This window comes from Triturus cristatus, chromosome 6, assembly GCF_964204655.1.
Source record: "Triturus cristatus chromosome 6, aTriCri1.1, whole genome shotgun sequence".
Classification (NCBI taxonomy): domain Eukaryota; kingdom Metazoa; phylum Chordata; class Amphibia; order Caudata; family Salamandridae; genus Triturus; species Triturus cristatus.
The window spans coordinates 1,901,997,052-1,902,012,134 of record NC_140589.1 but is presented as its reverse complement, the minus strand read 5'-3'; the positions used below and the strand labels follow the sequence as shown (position 1 = coordinate 1,902,012,134).

Genomic DNA, 15,083 nt, shown 5'->3' with positions numbered 1-15,083 from the left:
TAATCAACATCTATGCTAGGCCAGTAAACATTGCACAGGAATCGTCTTCAATTGCGGGGCTAGTGACGGTCCTGGAAGCAATCCCGGAGGGCATCCCCTTTATAATTGGCGGCGATTTAAACTGCCAGTATGAGCCCCTCCCAGGTATAATGGAGGGGTTGACCTCGGAAGAAGATCTCCTGTGGTCCATCCCTCCCCCACAGGCCCCGGCTGCTAGAGCATGCTCCCCCCTAGCCTTACAAATCACTTCCCTGTCCCTCCAATTTGGTCTCAGGGCCTGCAACGGAAGGTTCAAGTCAGATATCCCTTCCAGATGTACTTTTAATCGAAGGGGCAGTGAATCGCGTTTAGATTATGTCATGGTTCACCTGTCTTTATGGACTCACATAAGGGATTTTAGTGTTTTAGCTAGGGAGGACAGTGACCACAATGCCCTTCAATTAGTTTATGATCACCCTGGGTTGGAGGTTAGAGATATTCCAAGGACTAACTCGGAGAATTCCTTGGATCTCGCTAATAGGCGCAGAATAAGATGGGAGCACCTAGCCGCAGACCACGAGAAGATACCTCTACTATACGCCCAGGTTGTTCCCATATTCGAAAAGCTTGAGGCACTTAAAATGGAAGAAACTTCCCAGAACACTTTTATGCAATTGGGGCAGATTCATGAGGATTTGATCAAACATCTTTCCAAATGTCCAACTAAAAATATAAATAGGCTTGATAGGAAAATTTCCCTCCCCTCCTGGTTTAATAATGCTTGTCGGAAGGCAAAAACCGAACTTCTGCTCCTCAAAGAGGGAAAGGGTAAAGCTGAAATCAGGGCAAGTAGAGTAGTCTATAAATCCCTGATTACTAATGCTAAAAGTGAATGGGAGCATGACAAATGGGCAAGATTGACTTCCTTCCTGGCCAGTGGAGACTCACGCAAATTTTGGTGTTGCGTCAACTCTGGCCTGGAGGAGCTGACCCCGGCCACACTAGCTAATATATCACCAAAGGTCTGGCAGGAACACTTCCAGTCTCTTTATAAACTACCGCAGGATGCCCCGACTAGTATCACCTCTACTTTACAGCAAGGAGGGACGGGGGAACTCTTCAAGGTGGTTGAGGTGCGCGCGGTCGTAGCCGGCCTGGCATCTGGAAAGGCACCAGGGTTGGATGGTATGCCTGGTGATTTATTTAAACAGGAGCCGGATGTCTGGGCGCCCTATTTAACGATCCTTTTTAATGCTATCCTTGAAGGCATGGCTATTCCGGGTACTTGGCTGGGCACAGAGATTGTCCCAATCTTTAAGAAGGGCTCTCCGCTGCTCCCAGCCAACTACAGACCTATTAGCCTTATTGATGTCCCACAAAAGATCTTTGGTAGACTCATGTTAAATCGCCTCCAGGATTGGATCGAAACAAATGAGATCCTGAGCCCATATCAGGCAGGTTTCCAAAGGGGCATTTCGACTACTGATCAAATCTTCCGCTTGCACCTCATCTACTGGAAGACGGTTCTCTTCGAGGGCGGCAGACTATACACGGTTTTCGTGGATTTACGTGCCGCCTTCGACTTGGTCCCAAGGGACAAACTGTGGGCAGTCCTCTTGGACCTGGGGGCCCCGGCTGATATCCTAACGATTCTAAGGAGACTGCATCAGGGGAATTTCGCCAGGGTAAGGTGTGGCAGGGATGGTTCCCTCTCTGATGCTTTCCCCGTTGACAGAGGGGTCAGACAGGGGTGCGTTCTTGCACCTACCCTCTTCTGCCTCTTTGTCAACGGGGTTATAAGCTTTCTTCAAGAGCTGAGTAACAGACGCCCCCAAGATTGGCGGCAGCAGGGTCCCCGCAATTATGTTTGCGGATGATACCCTGCTGCTTTCTAAATCCCCCATGGGTTTGCAGAGGGTCTTGGATGGGTTCGCGTGTTTTTGTGCGGACCGGGGATTGGAGATCAATGCCGCAAAAACAAAATACATGATCTTCAATCCCCCCTCCAGGACCCGAGCACCCCCCTCTATAGGGACATCAAGTTTAGAACGGGTGTACACATTTGAATACTTGGGGTTGGTATTAAATCAGTCTATGTCCTGGGACCCAAAACACAACGTAGGAGAGACGAGGGAAAGAAAGGGGGCGAGGCTATCTCTGACTCCCTCAGAAAACTTTTAATCACACATGACAGAGAAGCAAATCCTAAAGAATAAGGCAAAGTACTAGCCCTAGTAGGTGGGAAAATCTATAGAGATTTTAATACTGCCCTCACACACCCGAGAGTGTCATGCTTCATCATAGGGCCGCATCATACACCCAGGTGCAGACCAACACCTTGGGTGGAGCGCAAATTTTTTAAGAGAAAGAAATGATATATGATGAAGTCGAGTGGTGAGGGTACAGTGTAAAAGACAAATAGACAGAATCAACACAGCAATGAGGTTCTGACAGTACTGAAACGAATAGTCTCCTAAAGGAAGGGACCAAAGAAAAGTGCAGAGGAAAGCAAAGTATAAAACTGTCTCGAGGTTAACCCTCAATTTTATTCCTGTTAACCTCGGGCAGGGTTAAAATAAATGATATGGGGTATCAAGGGCAGGTAACGACCCCGTAATGCTTCTCTGTCATGTGTGATTAAAAATATGTCCTGGGACCCTCACTTAACTAAGATGAATATGAAACTCTCCCAGCTTATGGGGGGCATTGCAAGGATGGCGAAAGGATTAACGTATAGGCCATTCGCGCCCCGCTTGTAGATTTACAAAACCCAAGCCAGAGCATCAGCGACATACGGAGCTGAATTATGGGGCCATACTTTGGGATTGAAGCTCCAGACCACGGAAAATAATTTCCTCAGACAACTGACTGTCTTGCCAACTAGCACCCCACTTTTGCCGCTAAGATTGGATCTTGGTTTAAGACCGATTTCAGAGGTCCTGGGTCTCAAACCCCTGACCTTCTGGTGTAAAATCTGGTCTTCTCCGGATCTTCTGAAATATAGAGCTGAGCTGGTGGAGATTCTGCGTTTGTGTAATAAAAGTATTCCAATCCCATGGCTCAGCTATATTAAACGTATCTGTGAAGCACTTGGCAGATCAGAATTGTGGTCTGATCCAGCATCGGCCTGTCCTAAGGTCTCCCGAAGGTTCTTATCCAAAGTTTATTATGACTATCATCTGAATCTGGCAATTACGAGCGCACGAGTGGGCTCACAAACAGCACATTTTTTAGGATTCAAAGACTTTTTTCGCCTTGAGCTCACTTATGATGATATGGGCCCGCCTTTAACGAGGAAACTCTTTATGCAATGGCGCTATAACACACTGCCCCTAAGGGCTTACACGGCTCGGTGGGCACACTCAAACCACACTGCTCAATGCCCCATATGTTCATTTTCTGAGGAAACGGATCTACACATTATATTTTTCTGCCCGGCCTACCGTAGAGCAAGGAAGTACTGGCTCCGCCCCCTTCTGACTAACATGGGTTTCAGATATTTTGACCCCGCTTTTAGAATACTGAAATCAGACCTCTCCCCTCCAATAGTATTCGCGGTGGCAAAATTTTTAACATCAATGTGGTTTATTCGTATGCGCTACCTCAAGTCTTTCCCACTGAGTCCAATACCCTGATGAGCTCAATTTATTGTTTATGAATTGTTTTTAATTGTCTTATTTTGTTTAAGTAATGATGTATATTTGTACTCTTTTATGGCCCTGGTGGCCGAAATAAACATTTGATGATGATGATGAAAATCATAATGCACAGAGGTGGCAAAATGCAGGGGTGGGTAATTCATATCGCCCGAGACATTAAGAATTATTGCAAGGGCAAGAAGTTTAAATTCCTGTTTTGTCCGAAGGACAAGTAGGCAGTAAATTATGCTAAACTGAGACCTCTTCAAATTGGCAGTGTGTGTCGTCCACAGTGTAATGTAACCCATGCACACGACACAATTTACAGCGGGATGCAGAGAGCCTGTTTTCGATTATGGAGCCCGCCTGGGCCATCGAGCGCAGCCAAATGTCTCTGCTCACCACAGGTACCGACTGTAGTAAATGGTGAGGTGTGATGCAGGCGGTGATTGTTTACCGCTTATAGTACATTGGACACAGCTTTTGGGTCTAATACTCAGGAAATCACAGTGACGAGAGTGCACATGGAGTTTAAAAATACGAGCTCTGTCTCTTGTGTGTGCGGGGTAAACCACGTAACTACACAAAAGATCTGAGACCCTTTTCAATTAAGTGCAGTGTGTTCACAATGTGTAAGCACAGCTTGTAGTTTGAGCAGCTCGGAATTTTCTAAACCAGCACATTCAAGAGCGAATGGTCTGTAGTATTCCCTTAGATCACGGGGCGGACATGGACCTTTTCAGCTCGAGAACACTCCCAGCAATGGCAGGTAGGGGACTGGCTTCTCTCCTTCTTGCCTTTACCAGATTTTAACTTTATTCACCCTTCTGATCCTGCCCTCCACCCTTGGGCCTCTCGTGCTGAACCCAGGTCGCTCTCCTCACCTCCCCCACGCTTGCAGTAAAGTACTCGGATTTCTTGTCATGCAGTTCTTGGGCCCCTCCCTTCACACACTGCTTGCCGTCTGTGCTTGATGGCTCCATCTCTACTGTCTCAACCAAGTCTACATCAAAGCCCTTACTTTCCCTATGGGGCTGTCGTGCATCCCACAGGCCCACCCCTATTGCTTTCATTTTCACATGCCTCTCATTTCTAAACCAGTGCCTGCACTACGCTCTTTTCTCCCCCCTATGGCTCTGCATTTATTCCTTCACAAGCGCCCAGGAATCGGAGGCCAGAAAAAGAAAACAGAAGGGGCAAGGCAGAGTTTGCTAGAAGGCAGGATTGCAGTGTTATATTTACCACAAACTAAAAACCTAAGCCTTACTGTCTGCGATACGATATCACCAAAATCTTGCACTTTCAACCATGAGAGGCTTTATATACTGTTCTGTATAGTGCCAAGCATGAATTAAAAGCAGCACTGGGGTGCTAGACTGAGGGTGTTTCTTTAAGTCAGGACAAAAGCCATCCATTAACATCTGCTACGTGATGCGACCTCACGCCGTCACAGAGACTATAGCCAGGGCCACTGGAATTATCTGATTGAACGTCTGCAGCGATTTTCACTTAATTATATATTTGCTGCATCTGCCACATAAACCATCATCTGCTTCATAATACCTAGATTTTAACAAAAACAACATTTGTTTCTAGCTCAAATGGTTAAAAGAGTTACTAAAAATGCGACGATGCGTTTTGCTGCGCAGTGGAAGCCTCTTTGCAAAGCTGGACTGGTCTCCTTTCTGTTGCTTATTGCTGTATTTGGATGTTCAACCGATACTAATGAGTTGCAACCAATGCCCACAGGGTGTCACCAAGCTTAAAAATGATGGAATAATGAACTAATCCTATTACAAAATATGCTGCATTATGTTTGCTTTTTCTTGCTGCATAATTTACTCAACCTTGCCACATAATTTTGTCCTCTCTTGCCACATAATTCCAGTGGCCCTGGCTATAGCTCTGGTGTGACTGACAACAGGCGTGCCTGCAGCCATTTCAATATCCCACATTTTACCTAATTTACAACAATAACAGGGAAGTCTCTGAAAGCTTTTCTTGTCCCTACTACCCCTGTAAACACTATTAAAGTTAGGGTTACTAACAGTGCTCCTGTGCCGTTTAGAAACTTACTGTTTTAGGTAGCTCTTATTAAAATGAGTTAACCTTTAAGTGAGCACTACTAATCTTGCAAGATTAGGAAATGGAGGACCAGAAAAATAAAACACTTGCCAAGATCACACAATGTGGCTAAGTGGTGGTGAGTCTGGGTTAGAGGCTCAGTACCCTCATTTGGAAGCTGATAAGCCACATTCCTACAAGAGCCTGGTGCACTGCACACTAAGATAAGGCAGGTTTGTGGAATGGTTACCTCAAATGTACCGGGAGGGGTAAATAAATAAAGGTGTCAGGTATGGCTGGAGAGTGTTTATGCGGTGCATTGAAATGGGCTTTTTAAAAGTGCACAGAGTAAAGCGAACATACTAATGTAAATGTGTCCCAATAAATCCTGCTTAGAGTAGATAGGTTGGCGAGGCCCTCTGTTGCTTCACAACAGCATGACTTGTGGCTGTCAGGCTGTAAATGCCCCTCTGGGCCTTGAAGTCTATCTTTTGTGTTGTGCTGGTCTTCTCTACCCTGTGCCCTGGATTCTATATTACAGCTGCATCTTGCAAGGGAGCGGTGCTTGAAATGGCGCCACAGAGATATGGTCTGTGCCCCGAGGAATTGAGGAAGGATTGCTTGTTTTTTTGCCGTTGGAAAGTAATCCCATGTAAAGCAAGTGAATACACTAAATGTAGAAAGTCCTATAGAAGCTAAGAAACTCAGAAAGAGCTAATGTTACAAACCTCTCCGGAGATGCAGCAGAGCAAGTGAAATTGTTCTTATGCTGTGCGCTTTCTATCGGAAATCACAAAATGCCAACTACAGGGTGTTCCTGTCAAGCTGCCGCAGACTATTTCTGTAGGATGTTTAGATAGAAGTCTCTGGTGCAGGAAGGATTCAGGATTATTGAGTTTTCCGCATGCTCCGAAGGGCACTTCATTCCCTAATAATGCTTCTAGGAGTGCCTGTGTAATGTTGGCAAGACTTCTACGGGATAGGTCTAAGTGTGACCCCCCCCCCCACCCGCCCCAATCTTGCTTGCTTGAGAGCTGTGTGCGGCTTAGAAGCAGGCAGTGCGTGCACTCTGTGCAGTGAGAGAGTCTGTCATAGCACAGGGAGGGGCACCGATTCTGGAGCAGATCATGTGTGCAGCGAGGGGATCCTGAACAGATCGTGTGCAGCGAGGGGCTCCTGAACAGATCGTGTGCAGCGAGGGGCTCCTGAACAGATCGTGTGCAGGGAGGGGCTCCTGAACAGATCGTGTGCAGTGAGGGGCTCCTGAACAGATCGTGTGCAGTGAGGGGCTCCTGAACAGATCGTGTGCAGTGAAGGGCTCGTGTGCAGTGAGGGGCTCTCGAGTGCAGTGAGGGGCTCCTGGGTAGATCGTGTGTAGTGAGGGGCTCTCGAGTGCAGTGAGGGGCTCTCGAGTGCAGTGAGGGGCTCTCGAGTGCAGTGAGGGGCTCCTGGCAGGGCCGGACTGGGAACCACAACCGGCCCTGGCAAAGTGCTCGGCCACTCGGGAGGTGGGTGCCGCCGAGCTCTTTGCCAGGGCCGGTTTTCGGACAATTTTGTTACAGGGCCGTTTTTGCAGCTAAGCTGAACAGATCGTGTGCAGTGAGGGGCTCCTGGGTAGATTGCACTCGAGAGCCCCTCACTGCACACAATCTACCCAGGAGCCCCTCACTGCACACGATCTGTTCAGGAGCCCCTCACTGCACACGAGAGCACCTCACTGCACTCGAGAGCCCCTCACTGCACACAGTGAGGGGCTCTCGTGTGCAGTGAGGGGCTCCCGTGTGCAGTGAGGGGCTCCCGTGGGCAGTGAGGGGCTCCCGGGTAGATCGTGTGTAGTGAGGGGCTCTCGAGTGCAGTGAGGGGCTCCTGGCAGGGCCGGACTGGGAACCACAACCGGCCCTGGCAAAGTGCTCGCCCGCTCGGGAGGTGGGTAACGCCGAGCTCTTTGCCAGGGCCGGTTTTCGGACGATTTTGTTACAGGGCCGTTTTTGCAGCTAAGCTGAACAGATCGTGTGCAGTGAGGGGCTCTCGTGTGCAGTGAGGGGCTCTCGTGTGCAGTGAGGGGCTCCCGTGTGCAGTGAGGGGCTCCTGAACAGATTGTGTGCAGTGAAGGGCTCTCGAGTGCAGTGAGGGGCTCTCGTGTGCAGTGAGGGGCTCCTGAACAGATTGTGTGCAGTGAGGGGCTCCCGAACAGATTGTGTGCAGTGAGGGGCTCCCGAACAGATTGTGTGCAGTGAGGGGCTCCCGTGTGCAGTGAGGGGCTCCCGTGTGCAGTGAAGGGCTCTCGAGTGCAGTGAGGGGCTCTCGAGTGCAGTGAGGGGCTCCTGAACAGATTGTGTGCAGTGAGGGGCTCCCGAACAGATTGTGTGCAGTGAGGGGCTCCCGAACAGATTGTGTGCAGTGAGGGGCTCCCGTGTGCAGTGAGGGGCTCCCGTGTGCAGTGAGGGGCTCCCGTGTGCAGGGAGGGGCTCCCGTGTGCAGGTAGGGGCTCGCGAGTTTAGGGAGGGGCTCGCGAGTTTAGGGAGGGGCTCCTGGCAGGGCCGGACTGGGAACCACAACCGGCCCTGGCAAAGTGCTCGCCCGCTCGGGAGGTGGGTAACGCCGAGCTCTTTGCCAGGGACGGTTTTCAGACGATTTTGTTACAGGGCCGTTTTTGCAGCTAAGCTGAACAGATCGTGTGCAGTGAGGGGCTCTCGTGTGCAGTGAGGGGCTCCTGAACAGATCGTGTGCAGTGAGGGGCTCTCGTGTGCAGTGAGGGGCTCCCGTGTGCAGTGAGGGGCTCCTGGGTAGATCGTGTGCAGTGAGGGGCTCTCGAGTGCAGTGAGGGGCTCCTGGGTAGATCGTGTGCAGTGAGGGGCTCTCGAGTGCAGTGAGGGGCTCTCGAGTGCAGTGAGGGGCTCCTGGCAGGGCCGGACCGGGAACCACAACCGGCCCTGGCAAAGTGCTCGCCCGCTCGGGAGGTGGGTAACGCCGAGCTCTTTGCCAGGGCCGGTTTTCGGACGATTTTGTTACAGGGCCGTTTTTGCAGCTAAGCTGCAAAAACGGCCCTGTAACAAAAACGGCCCCCAGGGGCCCAAAACCGAACCCCACCCGTGTGGCGCACCGGGGGATTGCCCGGTGCCCGCTACAGCCAGTCCGGTCCTGGCTAGATCGTGTGTAGTGAGGGGCTCCTGAACAGATGGAGTGCAGTGAGGGGCTCTTGTGTGCAGTGAGGGGCTCTCGTGTGCAGTGAGGGGCTCCTTGGTAGATCGTGTGCAGTGAGGGGCTCTCGTGTGCAGTGAGGGGCTCCTGAACAGATCGTGTGCAGTGAGGGGCTCTCGAGTGCAGCGAGGGGCTCTCGTGTGCAGTGAGGGGCTCCTGAACAGATCGTGTGCAGTGAGGGGCTCTCGAGTGCAGTAAGGGGCTCTCGTGTGCAGTGAGGGGCTCCTGAACAGATCGTGTGCAGTGAGGGGCTCTCGTGTGCAGTGAGGGGCTCTCGTGTGCAGTGAGGGGCTCCGGGTCCGACCTTTAACAGCAGGCCTGCCGAGTCCTGGGGTTCAGATAAGGGACAAGGCTCCCCTGCACCGGTGTCGTGTCCTTTGAAACCAGGGCTGCGGGCGCCTTCTTCCGGCAACAAACCCCCCCCCCCCCTGCCGGAAAGAGGAGCTGCGGCCAAACACACTAAAGGGAGAGGCACTCCCGGGCCAGAAATGAGAAGGAGTGCGGCGAGTGTTACCTCCCCCTGCACTCGGGCACTGTCAGCCGCCCTGCCCTGCCCCTGAGCGGCTCCACTGTCCGCGCCCTGCCCATTGCCCGGAATGCCGCTCCGCTCCCCGCGCCCTGGGACAATTCGTTATCGCCCCCTTTGAAACCCATTAGTTTTCTCCGTAGGTAAGGCAACGCCCCCGACGCCCCTTAATACCAGCCGCCACGTGCACCAGTTACATAACACAAGGGTACATTCATTTTTGTTAGGGGAAGGGTAAGCGATTCGCCCAGAATCACAGGAGATGGAACAGACGCCGAAACTCCAACCTGGTCTCCCAGCTCCAGAGTTGGCAGGTCAGGCCCTTACGCCACAATTACATCGCAGACATAAGGGTGTAACAAAACCCCTCTCACTCTGTGCCTTCCCCGGCTCCAGTCCTCCCACACCGACAACTCACCTGCAGCAGATCACACGGCGCGCTCTCTTCACGCAGCGCTTCGGGATGAAAGTAACTTCCTGGCTGGCATCCAGGGTTTGTGTGGTCGCCCCACCCTGCCATTACTAGTGACGTCAGAGTGTGGCATGGGGAGGGGTCAGACGGGGGCAGCCTCAGCACACCTTCCAATCACCCCCACCCGACACGGTGGTAAGAGGTTTCAGGACGGAGGGATAAGGGGCGGAGCCTACAAAAAAGTTTGTCGTTATTAAAAATCAATTCAGGAATGGGCGTTTAGATGTCATTAAAGATACATTGTGTACATTAAGGCAGATCTTCTAACACGCCCCCAGCCTCCCGCACTCTCTGATTGACAGGCGTGAGTGAGCCCGGGTCATTTCTAAAAGAGAAACAGAGATATGTTCGGCGGCTGCTGGTGGGGGGGGGGGGGACAGGGACAAGAAAAGCTGAAAACAAACCCCAGAGAGAGCTCCCGAGGGCGGGTATTTTACCCTCTCACAGCTGCAGCTCTTCCACGGACAGTACAATGCTCCTGGCTGGGAGAAGAGGATACAAACAAGCACTGGCGCTGTGCAGAGGCGCAACTAGAGCCAAATTTCAGGGACGGGGGGGGCTAAGAAAAAATTTCGGGGGGGGGGGCTGAATCTTTTAAGCCATAGGCAGAGTGGAGCTGCAGGGGCTCTTAGAAGGGGTGAAACAACTGCGAGGCCTCATTAACATGCAAATGGTCTTTTAAAGACCTGTGACGTGCTCGGGTGCGGCTGTGTGTGCGCCGGGAATCTGTCTCATCCCGGGCGGCCACACACGAGGGGGGGGGGGGGGGGGCTGAAGCCCTGTGAGTCCAATGTGTGTTGCGCGCCTGGCGCTGTGATTACAGTCTGTAAAGCATAGCTGCCAAGGGTTCACGTTGCTGTGTGTGACATTTTCATAATTTCAGTGCAATTATGAGTGACATTTCAATGACTACGAGTGACACTTTCTTGCGAGCAAAACCGAGCAATGAAGACGATTGAAACATATAAATATTAGAAATTAGACCCGTCTGAGCAGCAAGAAACTCTAAAAAGATGGTAAAACTGCTGCTGCACTCCAGAAATGGAAGGACGCAAACCAACCTGACACATGGACCCCAGACAGGCCACTTGTTACTGGTCGGAAGTCTTAGCTTCTGCTCCAGCGGGAAAGGGTACATTTACATATCCTCCCTGCGTCACAGACCCATCATCACACTAACTCATTCACGCACGCATCCATTGGTGGGGCCCATAACACCAACACTCAAACGTCTCACTGGAATCTGGACACATTAACTCATTCACGCACGCATCCATTGGTGAGGCCCATAACACCAACACTCATACGTCTCACTCGAATCTGGACACATTAACTCATTCACGCACGCATCCATATGGGCAGGCCCATAACACCAACACTCATACGTCTCACTCGAATCTGGACACAGGAAGAAGAGAAGCGCTGGACATGTGGGGGGTACCTTATTACCTATAGAAATAAATATTTACAGTATTTACATATTATACATCTGCACTTATAGAATCCTAACTTTAACATCAAGGCACTCCACCACTTGGTCGATGGACCAATTAGTTGGACTGGTTGATGGTGATTTAGAACCAGCGAAAACACATTTAAAGTCTCAGAATCTTTAACTAATACCCTTTAAAGAATCACAAACTCGTTCTCTATTAATAAATGTTTCGTTTATCTAATCAATTCACCTTCATTGGCATGATCGTCGTTATAATCAATCAAAATCTTAATAACATTGGCATAAATCAGTATGACAATTATATTTACCTAATCTCTGATTTTGGCGACCATTCTCCCACAATCTATTAGCCCTGCAAAAATCAATTCTCTTCCGATTTAACCCTCCAATCGAATGCAGTCTACAACCCCAATCAGTCCGGGAAAAAGTTCTTTCGCTCAGCACGACACAGTCCCAAAGATCTCCGGGGACCCAGCACTCGTGCAAGCAAATCGGTCAACGGGATTCGGATCACACTCCTGGAACGCAACCACCCACCCCTTCTAGTAACCCCCTTTTATAATGAATTTTGAGTAACATGCTACATTTGCTACATTGGAAATGGCTCTGATCGGCCAAGCCATCAAAATTTGCAATTTCAGACAGTATTCACAAAGTTCCTTGTTTCTCATGCTCTACTGAAGATGTCATCCCATGGTTGGGACAGTTCTCATGCAAAAGGGTCCGAAGTATCAATATTTCGGCTGTTAGGGACAGGTGTCCTTTGTCTTCTCTGTCAGTCACACTAGTCGGGCTTTGGCAGTCCTCCACGTTCCTATCCTTGACGGGGAACACTGTGACTAGGTCAAAGGACGCCTGGAGATCTTCAGTGCCATCCGAGTCTGCGCAGTAGACATCGCGCTCACACGACGGTGGCCACTTCCGAACTCCATTTTGGATATTGCGGCCTAGTAGGCCCGAATGCCAAATTAAGCAAAACAAACATAAAGAATAATTAATATATGGAAATTAAGATTCTAATGTTTAAACCCACACTAATCCCTTTATATATTAGTATTTTCCTAGCTTATAGCAACATTTAAAGCAATAATACTTACCATTTCGTCCCAGCAGGAACGCAAAACATCACAAAAGCAATTTAAACCATGCAATTTTCTATATCAACACAATCTACCGTTAATATGCGTACCACAGTTATTCATTAGGATTATTTGCCATGCAATTTGCATTTAGTACAGCGTGAAATTCGCGTTTATTAAGGTGGAGGTTGATTAATTAGACCACGGCAAACAATTAATAGTTAGAAAGTTACGTAATTAGTATTTTATCATGCAAAATAGAGAAGGTATACAACATTTTGTTTTACCTGCTCCACCAATCCCCCCTTTGGTGATTTTTAATATTACCACAAATCCCCCTAAATTTCAATTTAAATTTTTATGGAAATGATGTCTCAGTTCCCTTACAACATGTTACGTTACATCACTGTTTCCCCCATCTCAACCTCCTTTGCCTTCTTATACATACTTTCTTTCCATTCCTCCAGTTCTATATCTCCCATTTCTCTTTCCTTTCTTTCTTTCTCTCTTTTTCTGGATACTTCTCTTTTTATTTTATTTTGTAAGTATGTTACCATGGTAGATCCAGAATGAGCTGACTCGGTTTCTGACCAAGTTTCCGATCTCTATCAGCTGCTATAATGGCAGTCCAATCTCCTCCCAAATCAACAGCATGATCCTGTTTCCAGGTAAGTCGCCACATATCTGGTGGCAGGATCGTACCAAAAAAAACATATCGATATCTGCTAAAGTCGTGATACAGGAATCAATGGCTGCCTATACATGATCATAAAATCCCCTAGGATTTTTCCTTATGTCTGGTAAGAAGGCTTTTAAAGTAAGTACACCCATCCCTTTCCAGGGCGTATATATCTAATTGTATAAAAAATGTGCTCTAGCATTGGGACCATTGGGGTCATCATTATCTGCATTCCCCTCTTTCAGGAATGAACTGTGGCGCAGCTTCCCTCATAGGTCTTTATTCAAGGAGAGGAAGAGAGTTCATTAAATTATCCAATTATCATTGCAATAGCATTATTAATTCTATCGATAGGGAAGGCCCCGATCTGACACTGTGTGTTAATTGCTCTAACATCATCCGGGCCATTTCGCCCTGTAGTCATCTCCCATTGAACCATAAGCTGATGAGAGAGCTGATGTATAAGACAAAGAAGCTCGCCTTCAGAAAAATCCTGAATCTGGTTTATCACGTCTTCTACTTCTATTTCTAAACCACTTAACCAATTTAATACCATCAATCTCATTGCATCCTGACGAAACTGAGGTACAGTAGAGCGAAGAACTCGAGGGGTTGGAACAGATGCAGAAAGTGAAGAATCATTAGACATTTGAAGTGCAGTGGCCTGAGGTGGAGGCGCAGAGGCTTGGGATGGGGGTGCAGTGGCCTGAGGTGGAGGCGCAGAGGCTTGGGATGGGGGTGCAGTGGCCTGAGGTGGAGGCGCAGAGGCTTGGGATGGGGGTGCAGTGGCTTGGGTTGGGGGTGCAGTGGCCTGAGTTGGAGAGGGTAAAGAGTGTACCGGTACTGGTTGGAAAAATAAGGGGCTGAACAACCGCAGGCAAAGGAGGTGGAACCGGGGGTACAAGGGGGACAACATTCAATGGTGCAGGGGGAAGAGGTGTTAAAGGTACATATGGGGGTGGGGGTCGTTCTATCAACAACCCATCAATATCTGAATCCACATCTTCTTGGTGGACCTGAACTGCTCCAGTTGGTCTAAGTATATATTCCTTAGATATTAATAATCTATGCTCACTATCTAAACATTCCTTTTTCTCCTGAACTTCCTTATCCTTCAATTCTTGATACTTCTGATACTCTGTTTTCCTTTCCTGTTTCCTTTGTACCTTCTCTGCCTTGAGCTGCCGCTCCCTCACTTCTTTTACAACATACGCAAACTGTCAAACATAGCCGGCCTAACTTTCTTTAAAAACAATAGTTTCTCTAAATACTCGAGTTTGTGAGGGTCCATGGTTCCCTCTAATGGCCATTCTAACTGGGATCCCCTTTTGTATATTTGTTCCACGATGCATTTATACATGATGGAACAAATACCATATTTGATGCACATCTCAAAATTTGGCATACCTTCTGGTGGCGCCAGATAACTTGCTTCCAAAATGCTCTGTTTATCGCAGCAGCAGCAACAAAACTTCCAAAGAGTGCTAATCACAGGCATGTTATATAAGATTTAAAAAAACTTATAAACAGAGAGAACTAAAAAATATTCTCACATTACCTGTAAGAAAAAATGTTAGCAAAAACAAATCGCAAGTTCCAAAACAGAGTCTAAGTTTCAAAATACCAAACAGATCCTAGGTTTCAAAATTCCAAACAGATTCCGAATGGAGTACCAATTCCGAACGGATTACCAAACAAATACCAAGTCAAGACGAATATCAAGTCAAGCAAATACCAAACAAATCCTAACCAAATGAACAAAGGAACCGGTTCAATACAGATTTACCTCATGCGTAGTCTTCGCCTCCCACCTGTCGATGCTCCCTGATCCAAACAAAATCACCAACCGAAGGCCCCAGTCAAGGCTCGCAGCCGCCAGGAAGATCAGAGTTGGAGAGCAGAAAAATCACCTTGGACCACGAGCAACACTAATCTCATCAGGTGAGGCGCTTCCTCAGCGAAGTTCGTCTTACCGACCTGATCTCCTGT

At 48.8% G+C, this 15,083-nt stretch overlaps 1 protein-coding gene across 1 annotated transcript in view; it reads right to left on the bottom strand.

Moving 5' to 3' along the window:
- LOC146822376 (uncharacterized) overlaps positions 1 to 10,017 on the bottom strand; it is a 49,654-nt gene extending 39,637 nt beyond the window's left edge. The window contains exon 1 of the mRNA XM_085613463.1: positions 9,827 to 10,017. The gene's annotated coding sequence lies outside the window, so the exon portion shown is untranslated. The remainder of the gene's footprint in view (positions 1 to 9,826) is intronic.
- Between the last annotated feature and the right edge of the window lie 5,066 nt (positions 10,018 to 15,083).